At 42.2% G+C, this 15,100-nt stretch overlaps 1 long non-coding RNA gene across 3 annotated transcripts; it reads right to left on the bottom strand.

Moving 5' to 3' along the window:
- Positions 1-378: 378 nt before the first annotated feature.
- Positions 379-14,853, bottom strand: LOC144300658 (uncharacterized). 3 transcript variants are annotated; one of them, XR_013367428.1, is made up of 6 exons: positions 14,672-14,853; positions 13,487-13,537; positions 6,441-6,491; positions 4,507-5,787; positions 3,391-3,739; positions 379-517 (listed from the first exon to the last, which is right to left on the bottom strand). It is a non-coding gene; the product is annotated as an uncharacterized LOC144300658 (long non-coding RNA). The 3 variants fall into 3 exon arrangements; XR_013367426.1 differs by lacking the exon at positions 14,672-14,853 and adding an exon at positions 14,356-14,649 and having other exon boundaries at positions 379-531; XR_013367425.1 differs by lacking the exon at positions 14,672-14,853 and adding an exon at positions 14,356-14,648.
- Positions 14,854-15,100: the final 247 nt, after the last annotated feature.

Here is a 15,100-nt window from a genome sequence, read left to right as displayed (position 1 = left end):
AGACCCAACATTATATGTGCCAGAAGGCCCTTTGGTTCAAGCCTGGCATTCCGACACTTGAGTTGTTATTGACTATTCTGAAATGGGGGTGGGTGTAACAGCACAGAAGTGGAAGAAATATAGAATTGACCCTTGAACAAGGTGGGGGTTAGGGGCACCAATCCCCCCTCCCCAGGCAGTAAAAAATCTGCATATAACTTGTAACTTCCCTAAAACTTAACCTCTAATAGCCTACTATTGACCGGAAGTCTTACTGGTAACATAAACACTCAACACAAATTTTGTATGTTATATGTAATGTATACTACTATATTCTTACAATAAAATAAGCTATTAAGAAAATCATAAGGAAGAGAAAATACATTTACAATACTGCATTTATCATAACAAATCTGAGTATAAGTGGACCGGTGCAGTTCACACCCATGTTGTTCAAGGATCAGCTGTACGTCGGGGTGTAAAGCAGTTCTCCACCTGCTCTTTTCTTGCTTGTTTGCTGCCATGTGGCCCATCTTTCCTGAAAACAGAATTCTGTTAAAAAAATGAACAAACAAGGGTACCTGGGTGGCTTAGTTGGTTAAGCATCTGCCTTCGGCTCAGGTCGTGATCCCAGGATCCTGGGATAGAGCCTTGCATCGGGCTCCCTGCTCATTGGGGAAACTGTTTCTCCCTCTCCCTCTGCTTGCCATTCTCCCTGCTTGTTCTCTCTCTCTCTCTGTCAAATAAATAAATAAAATATTTTTTTTTTTTAAATGAACAAACAAGTTAAACAGCAAAAGAAACTAAAATTCTGTCAGGAACCAGTAGAGGCAATTAGGGGTTGCTAGCACCTTAGGAGCCAATGATGAACTGTCCTGCTGGCCATGGTTGCTTGTCCATTTCATAAGTCAACTGCCTCCTGACATCCATGAGTGGCCCAGCTCTCCTCTGTCTAGATGCAAATATCACCTGGATTCCAGAACAGACTGAGCTCCTGACTGTGAATATGTTGAAAAGATCTATCCTGTTCCACCCAAGACCAGGACATTTGGTACATCATGGCATGACTGATATTGTGCTTCAAGAGATGACGGACAATGGCCCATGGTCAATGGCCAGATAGCTGATGGCCAGATCCACTGGCCCTAACAGTCAGCCTGCTGTCCTACCACCGCACCCCACCACTCTGTTTCTCACTATCTAGTCAGTTCTGAGCTCCTCTGAGCCTTCACAAATACCAGTGCCTCTGCAGCTACTGGAGCGAATCCCAGGAAGCTCTATCCTTAGGAATAAATGAGTTGGAATTTGCTTAGCCCAAGGCCTGGCCCATAGTGAGCCCTCAAGGAATAGGAGCTAGTATTAAGCCTTCTCTAACAATTTCTTGTCCTTGAGTAAATAACAGTATGAAATCCTTATCTGACTTTTTGTTAAAATTGGTTGTGGACAAGTGTTTGAAATATATAAAATTATTCAAAGAGTTCAAGCCATACATAAGGCATCACCAAAAATTTCCTACACATAAATGATGCTGCTTACAGGAAATTAAACTGTGATCTGATCATGCGTACCATGTATCAATGCTGTGACCTTAGATCCTGAAAACCTGCCTGGCATATATTCAGTGTTCAATAGATATTTGTCAAATGAATGTATTCTTGGTCACCCGACATGTAAAATACCTAAATTGTCACAACAGAGGATTAGGAAGTCTGGTGGCCTGACAGTGGTTCTAATACTGACAAGATCATAGCATATGGCAAGCTATTCCACACAGTTGATTAAAGGTGTGTACTTTTCTGTAGGAAGTAACAAAGTGATCCAAACCCAGAATTTACATTAGTGTTACAGAGTTACTTCAGAGGATTTACAGGCGGAAGATCTCTTTGCTCTGTTGTTTCCATGGTATTTCCAGCTATCGGGTATTTGTATCAGACATATTTTGGTGTACTTACATTTTTCTTTTTTGTTTACAATGGTTTTCTGTTATTACCCTTGTTGTGCCCAAGATTGCGAATCCGAGAAACCACCGAGGAGCCGACACCGATGCAAACACACGAGGGTTTATTTACAAGCTCGAGCCTGGGTCCAAGTGCACCCGACACAGCGGAGCGGGGACTTGGGCCCCGAGACTAAGAGGCGGCGCAGCTTTATAGGGGCCCGTGGCCAGTGGGATACGCAGAAAGTTGCACCGTCATGCTGGTCCACACGCAGGTGGCCGATTGAATTACACCTTACCCTATAGGATCCACTTGAGCTGGTCTATTACTTTGGTCAGAATCGGGGCACAGTTTTGGGGGGCACAAGGCGGGGTTACATTGTTATGAGCCGATTTCCGATTAGGGTGTGCCCAGAGGCTTGACTAGGGTGGGGCAGCGCCTTAAGCAATAAGCAGGTCATGTGGGGGTCATACGGGAGGTGGCCGGTGCAGCACAAAATGGAATCAGTCCTGCTTTGCTTGTCCAGGGGCAGGGGATTTTTGTTAAATTTCCTGGGTCCCACAACCCTCACTATACAAATCAGGAAATGGAGGCTCTAAGAGATTAAGTTATTTGCCAAATGTTCTGTTGCTTGTAGGTGGAAAATGGGTTCAAGCCCAGGTCTGTCTGTTCTAGAGTCCATTGTTTTTCCTGAGACTGTTCCACCATCACCTGTAACCATCCTGAGAGATGATCATTTCACATAAACAGACACAGGGCCTGTCATGGTGTTCACTCTAATGTAGATGAAATGGAATGTCAACTGAGATGTGGTTCTGCTCGGTATCCATTTCTCACTCTCTCTTTCTAGGATTTATTCTAACTGCTCCTGATGGAGTCCCTGCAACTCTGGAAAGCTGAATCTATCCCTAGATCCAGGTGTGGACCCTGATTAGCTTAATCCATCATGAATAGGTTCATTTATCTTCTTGGTCATAGTTTTAGAGTAGGCAGTCAGGATCTAACAAGACTCCTGGAGGCCAACAAAGAGGAAGTCCTTGCCAGCTATTAAGAAAGTCAGGCCTGCCCTGGCAACCATCCACTAGAAGCTGGATCAAACCAGACAAGCCTGAGACAGTGGGTGCCATAACAGGAAACCCCTGACCAAATAAGAAAGAAAAAGCATGAAACCCTGCTTCTAAGAAATCCCTTCCTCAAGTCATGAATATTCTACTTTCTTGTTAACAAATATTGAGGAAAAAAAAAAAGAAAGAAAGAAAAGAAAAGAAACCTGAACCCTGAGGATGCAGCTCTCTCTCTCTTGAGCTTGCCTGCTCTCACATTTCACTTTAGCAAACTTTCCCACCTGTGTCCCTCATTGGCAATGTTGTGTCTGTCCTTGAATTCCTTCTCATGATGAGACCGACAGCCTTTGGTGACATCTTTGGGACAGGCTGAGTCAAAACCCCAGGACCCAAGAGTCTCTTCAGTTTACCTGGCAACAGTAGGTTGAGGACCAGGGTCACGATGCAGTTGAGGCTCATCAGATTTGAGTAGAGACTTCCAGGAAGGATCATATCACTGCTTACAGAGGCTTCAGGGGGTAGCTCTACTGGACCCATGTGGAAGTGTAGAGCCTTAGCAAACCACTTACATAAATCCTGAGCGTCACAGGTAGAGAGACACTGGGGACAGCAGAGTGAAGGATCAGGAAGAGTTTGTCCCGTTGCCACATTATTGAACCTGTAGGCGCCAAGGGCAGACCACCTCAAGATGGGCTACCTTGGTGTGAAGATTATTTTGATTTACGGGCCCAACAAGTTTCTGCTCTGTGACTTGGCTACCTAAAATTATTCAGAATTAAAAGCAATCAAAACCCAAAAAATCCAGGAAAAAGCTCTTTTATCTCCCCCCCAACCGCCTAAATTTACATTGGAAAGGAAAGGTATACCAGAAAGAGAGCTATTAACAGAGATTCTTTGTTACCTAAAATATCTGCATAAAGGGCAACCTTTGTTCTTGAAACATCTCCTCTCAACTTCCTGCTAAGGGTCTTCCTCTCCTTTGTATCCTCAGACCCTTACCCCTCTCCCAAACTCAGGGTGTTATATAAACCTTGTGTTTGTTGCCTGGCTGTTGGAATTGCAGGATGGTATGGAGTCCCCAAATTAAATTAATCTGCTCATCTGTTTTATGTGAATTTAATTCTTAGTCCAGCTAGAAGAACCTTATACAGAGATAAATTTCTTGCTCCCCAATAAGCCAATGGGTAAATCAGTTCCTGAATGCTCCTTATCTCTGGAATTCCAGTTGCATGAGCCAATGAATAACCTTTATGTTTAAGGCACTTTGACTTGGGTTCTGTTTCTTCAAACAAATAATCTAACTCTTCAATTGAATATTAATTAAAGAATTACAATTTGGGGATTATTGTACTATCCTGGAAAAGAAACACCAAGTAAATATAAGGCATAGATCTACTTTAAGAGCATTAAATTTTTCCCAGAAACAGAATACATTAAGTATAAACAAATGTTCATCTATTAGGTGAATTTAAAAATTAAAATAGTTGAAACTCTATTTGGCAAAGCAGGTAGAATCTAAGACTCACTTGTTTTGTTTTCTTAAAATTTTGAGTTTTCATATATAGAAATGGGAACTGTATGTGACTGTCGGCATATCACTCTGTGCCTCTGAAATTCCAGCTGGATATGCTGGTAAAGCTGCTTAATGTGGGAACTAATGGTCTTGACCCCCATGTCCTGGCCCATCACTGATTGGCTGGCTTTAAACTTTCCATACCCGAATGGGGTGGCCAACAACACCTGTGCAATCCTCCTGAAGGGATGAGTTGAAGGTCAAAAGATGGAATGTCTCTGGAAGTGTCTGTAACTGAAAAAGTCTCAGTAATGCCCAGGCTTCCACTGTGGCATTCTCAGTAATGCTTCCCAAATCCAAATTTCTACATATTTTGTGTTCAGCCTTTATTTCTCTTTGGAGCAAAGATGTGAAGCTCAGAAAGGCACAAAGACAGTTCATCTTAAGACAGAGCCCGTGATCCATCTGCCAGAAAACAGCAGCCCATAAAGTAGCTGGCAGCTACAAAGCCAAGATCAGCCTGTGTTCTGTTCCTTTCTCTCTTTCTCATCTCTCTGTTAATGCAACTCCCGACGCAAAACAAGAGAATGGCAAGGACTTGAGGTTTTCACAGAGAACCAGGAATGAGCTGAAAGGCTGTGGCCTTGAGAAAGTGCATGTTTTAATTTTTGTGCTTCTACTGGCCCATCCTCATTCTGACAGAGTAAGTCACAATATAGAACAAACAGATGTTGAGTGACTTCCTGAGGAAAAGAGAGTAGATTAAATGACCCGAAAGTAAAGCTTCTGATTCTGAAAGACTACCAGATAATGTTTAATGTTTCAAATACTGCACCCTGGGCTCTTCACAGTATACAGTGATTCCTTGGTGCCCTTAAGTCATGGATCCTCTGCTGCTTTCAGACTCAATCCCCTGAGCATGTTCCAGAAAACGTGCACCATCCAGGGAGCTTAGGCGTGGGCTAGCTGCCAGGACTTCCGTTTCTTTTTCTTTTCTTTTTTTTTTTAAGATTATTTATTTATTTATTCAAGAGAGACACAGAGAGAGGCCGAGACGGAGGCAGAGGGAGAAGCAGGCTCCCTGAGCCAAAGGCAGATGCTCAACCACTGAGCCACCCAGGTGCCCTAGGACTGTCATTTCGTTTCAATGTCACTGGTTCTCCCAAGTCTTTTGTTTGAACACTGATGGAACAAATGTAGAGGGAAATTCTCCTGAACAAACATAGGTAGTGGAAAACTTGTAGTGAGGCCTCTTAAAAGGTTAAATTTCTGGTCAGAAACAGTATAATCATCCCTGGCAAGAGAGGGGAAAGAAAAACACAGTTTGCAGTAGATAAATGGTCAACTTTACCCAAACAAAAATCTAAGGGTTTTTTTTTTGGAGACACCAGGGGAGAATAGCAGTTGGCCTTTGTACATGTGAAGCACTGACCCTCGCTGCAATTAAGTTGCATTTTGATTTATGTTGCCTTATTTTTTTGCCATGTTTAAGTGGTATGATTCCTGTTCTTCTGAAGGTAACTTAATGAAACAAATGACTTTGGGAACATTGATTGGCATTTCACAGATACACTTTTTTCTAATAATAATAATAATAATAATAATAATAATAATATAATAATAATAATAGTAATAATAAACCCTGACAGTGGTATTGTTTTTACAATATGCATTCTCACATTTGATCTTGTTTGCTGTTTATGCTAACTTTGTAAGAAGAACTAAAGCTTAGAAAGGACATATTTTCTTAGAGTAGAGATTTTCCTGACTCAAAACATTAAAAAAAAAAAAAAAACTTTAAAAACTATTCTCAAATATCTTGTCCCAAATTTGAAAATAGATTCCAGTTATAAGTTCTCCCCCTAATCCATTTTAGAGGAAACTTGAGGACCTGGTAGTTTCAGATCACCCTCATGCCCAGAGCTGGCTCTCAAGCTGGCTCCTTACCTCCAAATCCTGTTCTTTCCACTGGCTGTCCTGCAGATACCTGTCTACAAACTGAAGAAAAAAAAATCACTGCTTGCACCCCAAGTTCTTGGTGATGTTTCCAGTGGGGTGGGGAATAGCATTGGCAGGTGACTTGCATCTTTTGCTCTTTTTTAAAATATCATTTGAATACCTTAAAACTAGAATATATTTATGCATCGGTTAGTTTTAAAAAGGATAAAAGCATTTTAATAATCTGATAACTGTAAGCTACTAAGTAGCCATGAGGTGTTTTAGCTCATTTTATTATGTGTGCATGCTATCACATTTTTCACATATTCTGTAAGTATGATTTCATATGATCCATAAAGTATCTTTGCCATAGACTCTACACCCAAGAAACAAAAGGAGAGAAAGAGGCCAACTATTCAGTCAGTAACTGAATGATTCAACTCAAGCATTAATAACAGCTTTATACACTAATTGTTAGGTGGCCAAGCTCATTTCTCTCTCTCTCTCTCTCTCTCTCTCTCTATTCCTTTGCTGCCCTATATGGATCCCATAACTGACTCACAAACACCCTTAATTTCTCCATACCCTTGCCTTTCCCTCCATACTGCCCCAATGGGAATGAAGAAATTCAGAAAGTCATGCAGAATACTGCCATTAAAATGTGTAATCTTCAATTCAACTGGACAATCATCACCACCAGTGATTTTTCTTATCCCTGACCTTTTCTCTTCTTTTCTTAATTATTCCAAATCTTGGAATATCCAAAATACCAGCAGTCTCTAACTTCTTCACTCTCAGAATATGACTTGCCTGTAATTTTGTCAGCAAAACAGAGGCCCTCAGAGGCAGTCACCCCACTCTCCTTCCACCTCACACCCTACTCATTGCCAAACCTGCTGCAAGGTGCCTCCTCCATCTTCAGAGAATGAAGGGACCCTCCTGCCAGTGCTGGCTCTACCTCTCCTGCTGACTTCCACCCACCTCTCTTCACTAGCTCAGTCTGAACTGTACAGCACTCTGTCCTGTATCCACATCCTCTCTCCTCCAGCCCCTTCCCTTGGCCCACCAATATGTATATTTATCTCCCATCTTTGTAAAGACTTTTCCTCAGGCTACTACCAAAAGTATCCATTCTCCCTCCCCTTCTTTTTTTCTCTTTTTAACAGATTTTATTTATTCGTTTGACAGAGAGAAAGAGCACAAGCAGGGGGAGCAGCAGACAGAGGGAGAGGGAGAAACAGGCCCTCTGAGAAACAAGGAGCTTGATGTGGGGCTCAATCCCAGGACCCTAGGATCATGACCTGAGCTGAAGGCAGACGCTTAACTGACTGAGTCACCCAGGCGCCCCTTCTCCCCACCTTCTTATCCAAACTTCCAGGAAGCAGTTTCCCCCATTTTTCCTCTCCATCCTTTAACTCATGTCTTCTGATTCCCCAGTACTACTGCAACAAGATTCACATGTACATTCAATTAACTCCAATCAAAAAAGGTCAGAGAATGGGGTCCCTGGGTGGCTCAGTCGATTAGGGGTCTGACCCTTGATTTCGGCTCAGGTCATGATCTCAGGGTTGTGGGCTAAAGTCCCATGTTGGGCTCCATGCTCAGCAGGTAGTCTGCTTGAGATTCTCCACCATCCCCCCTTTCTCTCTAAAGTAAATGAATAAATCTTTCCCCCAAAAGAATATTTTTAGACCTAATCTTTTTTTAAAAGGTTTTATTTATTTGTTCATGAGAGATGCAGAGAGTGAGAGAGAGGCAGAGACATAGGCAGGGGGAGAAAGAAGCAGGCTCCTCAAGTGAAGACCGATGTGGAACTCAATCCCAGTACTCCAGGACCATGCCCTGAGGTGAAGACAGGTGCTCAACCACTGAGCCACCCACACGCCCCAGTCCTAATCTTATTTCATGTCTCCCTTTTTTTTTCAAAGATTTTATTTATTTATTCATGAGAGACACAGAGACAGAGAGAGGCAGAGACACAGGCAGAGGGAGAAGCAGGCTCCATGCAGGGAGCCTGACGTGAGACTCAATCCTGGGTCTCCAGGATCACACCCTGGGCCGAAGGTGGTGCTAAACCGCTGAGCCACCCAGGCTGCCCTTATTTCATGTCTCTGTCACACTGTAGATCAGTCCTTTCTCAAAGGACTTCATCATCTTCTTTTCTAGAACAATCCATCCTCCATCTTGCCCACCCTTCAGTTTCCTATTACTCCTCATATGACAGCTGTTGTAGTTTTCTGTCTGCAGCCTACAGATTTGGGCAACCTATGTGCCACTATTTACACTGAGATTCCCAAATCTATGCTGATTGCTAAATCTACCCAATGACACCAGATCCAAACATCAGACTCAAGCTAATTACTGAATATTTCCACCTAGATATTCCCTAATACCACACAGTCAACCATTCTAACATGTACAAAACAATTCATCTTTTACCTAAAGCACTATTGGTGGAGCCACCATCAGCTCTATCCCTGAACTTAAAAACATTAGAATAGTCTCTGACTCATTTCTCTCACTTTATCTATATGTTCCATCAGTCATTATGTTTTGCCAATTTTCATTCCTAAAAGTAAGCAGATTGCATTCTCTACAACATTCCCTACCCAAGAGGCTAGTCTACAGGGACACCTGGCCACTTTCACATCAAGAGGCTGAGTCTGTCTCTCTACCCTGAGGGCAGGCAGCTGGAGCTGCGTTGGCCAATGGGACATGGCAGGAGGAAAACAGGTGGATTCCACTGGCATCTCTTGGAAGCCAGTCACCATGTCTGATCACTGGAGGCCTCCCTGCTGTGAGAAGCCCAGCCCACCTGAAATGGGCCAGGAGATGAGACGCCACAAGCAGAGCGAGAGAAAATCAAAAGCACAGAGGCACCAGAAACACAAACAAAGAGGCCATCTTGGAATATGATCTTCCAGCCCCAGCTGCCTTTGAACATGACCTTTTCTCTGCACTCCCACTAGGCCTTTCTGGAAAAGAATAGCTCCCAAGCCAATGTCTATGAACAGTCTAAGAGACTATCATGGAATCCAAACCTACTTGTTCCCTATACTGTCTGTATTTCCTGTACAGATGAGTCATGAGCTTTGACCATAGAGCTGATATCTGCAAGATGCTCTGAGTGTGGTCTTCCCCATCACCTGACCTCCAGGCTAGTGCAGCATGCCTCTTCTCTTGCCATCCTAACCTTCTGTAGCAGAGATTAGAGAAGGAGCCTGCTCAGTAGCACTGGGGAGAGGCAGAGCTGGACTGTCCCAGCACATTCTCTTGACCCTGGAGGTGGCAGGAGAGGTGGCATCTGCTCCCAGCCATTGTTGACAAAGCCCCTACATCTCAGCTTCCTGGATGGTGTGGAGTCAGTGTGTACTTTTTTAGTCTGTGACGGGACATGGAGCACCCCCCCCCCAACCCCTGATGTGCATGGTGTTGTTTCCAGAAGCTTGTTCTCCTTTTCTATTATTCGGAACAACCTGAGGAGTTATTCATATGTAAATTTTGCAACCCCAAACCCAAAGCCTCCTTTCTGGGACACAGCTGGGAACTCGCTTATAGCAAGCTTTGTGGAAGTATTAACAAGAATATCTTGCGGACCACACTTCTAGATATATGTTTCTTTTGTTTAAGATTTTATTTATTTATTCATGAGAGATACAGGGAAAGAGGCAGAGACATAGGCAGAGAGAGAAGCAGGTTCCCTGAGGGGAGCCTGATACAGGACTTGATCCCAAGAATCCCAGGATCTCGACCTAGGCCAAGGGCAGACACCCAACCACTGAGCCACCCAGGTGCCCCCAGATACATGTTTCTAATAAAATGTATGTCACATCCTCTGTTCTTAAGCTGTTTAGAGTCAAGCCCAATACATATGAAATAAAATACTCTGGTATACACTAAATACCCAGGGGCTTAGGAATGATGATAAAGAAAGAAAAGTGAATGAGGTATATTTTATGTGGACAATGTAAGATTTGTCTTAGGCCTAATAAAGGTCAGATTCAGGTGGCATGGTGCTTCTCAAAATACAGTGATCTAGAAGCATCAGTATTTCCTGGGAATTTGTTAGAAATGCTTCTCTCCAAGGCCCCCCGCTCTACCAAGTCAGGACCTCTGGGACTGGGTCCAGTAATCTGTGATTCGATGAAGACTCCAGCTCAGATTTGAGCACCACTGAAATGGGGAGAAGTCAGATACTGGGGACCATTCAGGCAAAAGTCCAAGGAAATGTCCAGAGATCATCTACACCTGATGTCTCCAGAGTATGGAGTATGGGTAATATATTAAAAGTAAAACGTGTCCTAAACAACCACTTCAATGATTATTCCTGCCATGCTAGTGCATTATTTTTGTATGGTGGTTACCTGTAAAGCACAAGCCCTTTTCTTGTCCTGACCATTGGCCATCCGTTGTACTCACAGTCAGACTGTCATAGTGAAAAAGGAGTCTGGATGGAACAGTTGCTCTTAATGGTTTCATATTTAAAACATAGCCATCTGAATAAATCATGACTGTATATAAAGACCACCGTAAGACGGTGTTATGTTTTATAGTGTTTGATTAGTTTACATGTAGCATTCCATCTGTGCCAATTAAATCATAAATTTGTTCAGATACTGGAAAAAAAAAAGAGGGTGTTCTTTGAAAGTGGTAATAAGCCAACAGGTTTCAAAGTGGTAAATGCTTAATAAACTATATGTGCATCCAATATGTTACATGTACAGAATGGTGTCTCATGATTAAAGGGGAGTCGTACTTAGTAAAAAATTTGAAAATGAGTTCATTGAATTGTAAAATAGGGGTACATTAATCACAAAATGCTTTATTTCAGAAAGGCATTTGGACTGTTTGAACTACCAATAAGAAATAATTTGAGTCAAGAATGTGGCTTACAACTTCTCATATTACAAACGTATGGGGGAATGTCCTGAACTATAATTAATCTGTTTGTAAAAGTGAAAACAAGGAAGTACTGTGCCTAGATCCAAGGTCTTTTTCAGTTTGTTAGCTGGAGGAGTACTGCTTTTTTTTTAATGTCTCATTTTATTTTTCATAATATAGAGTACACTATTTGATAACATCTGTGTTTGCTCACCTTGTAATAATATTAAGAGCTAAGTTCAAGAATCATTTTGTAGATATGAAAAGAGGAAGGAAGTTAGGGTAGTAATGTTGCAGCAAATAGAGTAAAAGCAAATTTTGTAGTGAAGGACTCAATTCTGCTAGGGATTTTACTTCATATGTATATTCAGTAAATATAATTTTAGAGAAAATGTCCAGCACAGAGTTCTGGAAAGAAGGTAAGTGGGCCACTTGGGTGGCTCAGTGGTTGAGCATCTGCCTTCAACTTAGTCAACGATCCCGGGGTCCTGGAATCAAATCCTACATCGGGCTCCCCATAGGGAGCCTGCTTCTCTCTCTGCCTGTGTCTTTGCCTCTCTCTGGTGTGTCTCTCATGAATAAATAAATAAAATCTTAAAAAAGAAGCTAAGCAACATTTCACCAACAGAGTTAAAAAGAATAGTGTCGGGGATCCCTGGGTGGCGCAGCGGTTTGGCGCCTGCCTTTGGCCCAGGGCGCGATCCTGGAGACCCGGGATCGAATCCCACATCGGGCTCCCGGTGCATGGAGCCTGCTTCTCCCTCTGCCTGTGTCTCTGCCTCTCTCTCTCTGTGACTATCATGAATAAATAAATAAAATCTTTAAAAAAAAAAAAAAAAAAAAAAAAAAAGAATAGTGTCTTGGGGCACCGGGTGACTCAGCTGGTTAAGCAGCCAACTCTTGGTTTTGGCTCAGGTCATGATTCCATGGGTCCTGGGATGGAACCCCACAATGGGCTCCATGCTCAGTGGGGAGTCTGCTTGAGATACTCTCTCTTCCTCTCCCCCCACTCATGTGTGCATTCTCTCTCTTTAAAATAATCTTTTAAAAAAAAAACAGTGTCTTGTGTCATTCTGATAACTACAATTACATTATCTTCTATTAAACCCTGTCATTGCTTTCAGGCTAAACATACTGGAAGTTATCCCACATAAAACATTTTCTTTAATTACAAACTTTAGTTTATTGCTCTTGTGTTAAAATTCTATAATTTGCCACATTTTTTTAAAGCTTTGGCTGTTTACCTTTCAGCAAGGAAGTGTTTGGAATGTACATTTTTTGACTGAATGATCATTAGCAGTCAACATGTATGTACTCTTTTTTAAAAAATCAGACATTTTTTAACACTTATCTTGGTCTATATCTGTTAAACATACCTTTTCAAACATACCTTTTGCTTTTCAAGCAAATCCATAAATATCAAGAGTACCCTAGGAAATGCTAATCTATTCATCTGTGCTTTTGAATAATTCTATAATTAGAATTGTATTTGTTTCCCAAGGAAATAGCACAGTATAAGGCAGATAATAACCAGATGAATCCAGGTTTTTCTGATTAGCAATACTTGTTTTATGTACTCTGCACATTCTCTTAATTTATTCCACAAAGGCAGAAAGAAATGTTCCTGCATCACTGGTGAAAGATACCAGTTGGTGTGATTTACTGATGTTATGCCATTACTTTTCTTCATGCCTTTTTCTGCACATGTAGTAAATACTTCTGAGAAAATCCACTAGGAGGAGTTCTTGCTACAACCATAAAACAAAAGAGATCTTTTGCTGTTTGCTGATTGAGACCTTTGGTGTCTGCCTTAAATTTTTCTGCATATTTCAAATGGCAAACAAAATGTACACTCCATACACATCAGATGCAAATCTGAAAGTATTCCAGTAAGAGTTTATTAGCAAGGATGATAATCTAGGCCACTGTTCATAGAACTGGTGTCCCCATCTAAATTAGGACATAAAGACATACATCTGCAGACAATTAAATGTGACTATTACCCTCAAAAGAATAATATATTTTAACAGAAAAACATAATGCTGAGATTTTCTTAAAACTTGAAGAAAATATTTCTATTTCAAAAACATTCCATTTCTATTGGCCAATAGTTCTTAAATTCTACTGATCAAATATATTCCTGTCAAATCTGTAGAAATAGATTTCACACTTACATAATTTTCACTCAGATGACCTTGATCATTGTGAATGCACTCTCTCCATCTCTAAGTAAAAATGATTTTTATATGAATTTTAATTAGGCTTTCATAAAAATAAATACATACAGAATTTTAGCAAAATACCCCTATGGAAGATTTATTTTGAACTGCAGTGTGTGTGTGTGTGTGTGTGTGTGTGTGTGCACGTGCTGTAAGCTGTGTTTCTGTGTGTGTATTTGCGCTATGGTGCCGGCCCACTGACATTAACGGGAAGATGGCTCATATTATTTTTTCTTTATTTGAGAATTAACCATAGGCTTGGCTTCATTTGAAGTAAAGACTGCATTTAGTCATCTGTGGAAGGATGGATGAAAGGAGAGTGAGGAAGAAGGGAAAAGTCGAAGCTGCATTTTTAACCTTTCCTGGCTCTGCATGCCTGACTTCCAGGCCTTGCGAAGGAGCCAGGCCTCCATGAGTGAGGAGCAGATGGAACAGGCAGTGGTAAGACATTATAAACATTTTTGAAAATGATTCTACAAAGCCAAGTGGCCTGTGGAGTAGTGATAGGGGAGGGGAGATTGAGGGGAGAACAGCAACCTGACTTTGAGATTTTTCAGCAGGTGGCAAACACTACCAAATGATTCTGGTATTAAAACCGTGGAGTTGGGGAGAAGCCGGGTAGAGCATTGCGCGGAGGAGCAGATGCTCCCCTGTTCCCCGTCCTGGTCTGCTTGTGCGTCCTGGCAGCCGTTTTCTATACTACACCCATTTGTTCAGCGCACATTCCAGGCCAATAGCTACAGTGGTTCCGACCTCGCCAAAGGCAGGACGGTCCATGAAAGTGCACAAGATGCTATGCAGCCTGGTACTAAAATCCTCATTACCTGTGGGATAGAATCCAAACTCCTTAGCATGACATTCAGGGGTCCTCACACTCCTGTCTTGCACAACCTTCCAAGTTGGCCCCCACTTGGTTTCCTGAAAGCCACACTCCACTGGAGCAGTCATCGTTGGGTACCCACGTCAAGCTCTCTCCCCTCCATGCACTCTCTCGGCCTGAGATGCCCTTCTTGTGCACCTGTCAAACTTCCCCAAGGCTCCTCGGAAAGGCCAGATCCTGGGAAAGCAGCTTCAATCCCCCTCACTAGCCCAAATTACTCTCTTTTGTGCCCCAACAGCACTTGATTATTTCTTTATTACCTCATTTAGGTCTCAATGTTTCTCTTCCCTACTAGTGGCCACGCCCTCGAAGAGAAGACACTCAGCCTTGCTCACAGGTGTATGGATACCTTGGGCAGCCCCCCAATCACTGCCATCAGTCTGCCCATCTACCGAACCCTTACTGTTTGCACCACCTCATTTTAATCTGCCTGGGTTTCAATCCTTTGTTCACCACCCACAGACTGTGTAAACTTCAGTGTGTTGCTCTATCAGTGACTTATTTGTAAAATGGGGTAATAATGGTAACTGTGGGGGCACAGGACATATAGATATAGGGGATATGCAGTGTATGGGAGGTCCCTCACCCAGAGTAAGGGCTCAAAACCTATTATTTTACTATTATTGCTGTTGTTACTCACTCTACATAGCAGCACTGTTAAGTATTATCTCAATCTTTGCCAGGGCCAC

Source organism: Canis aureus, chromosome 28, assembly GCF_053574225.1.
Source record: "Canis aureus isolate CA01 chromosome 28, VMU_Caureus_v.1.0, whole genome shotgun sequence".
Taxonomy (NCBI): Eukaryota; Metazoa; Chordata; class Mammalia; order Carnivora; family Canidae; genus Canis; species Canis aureus.
Note: the sequence above shows the minus strand (reverse complement) of the source record. Positions and strands in the feature narration are given on the sequence as shown.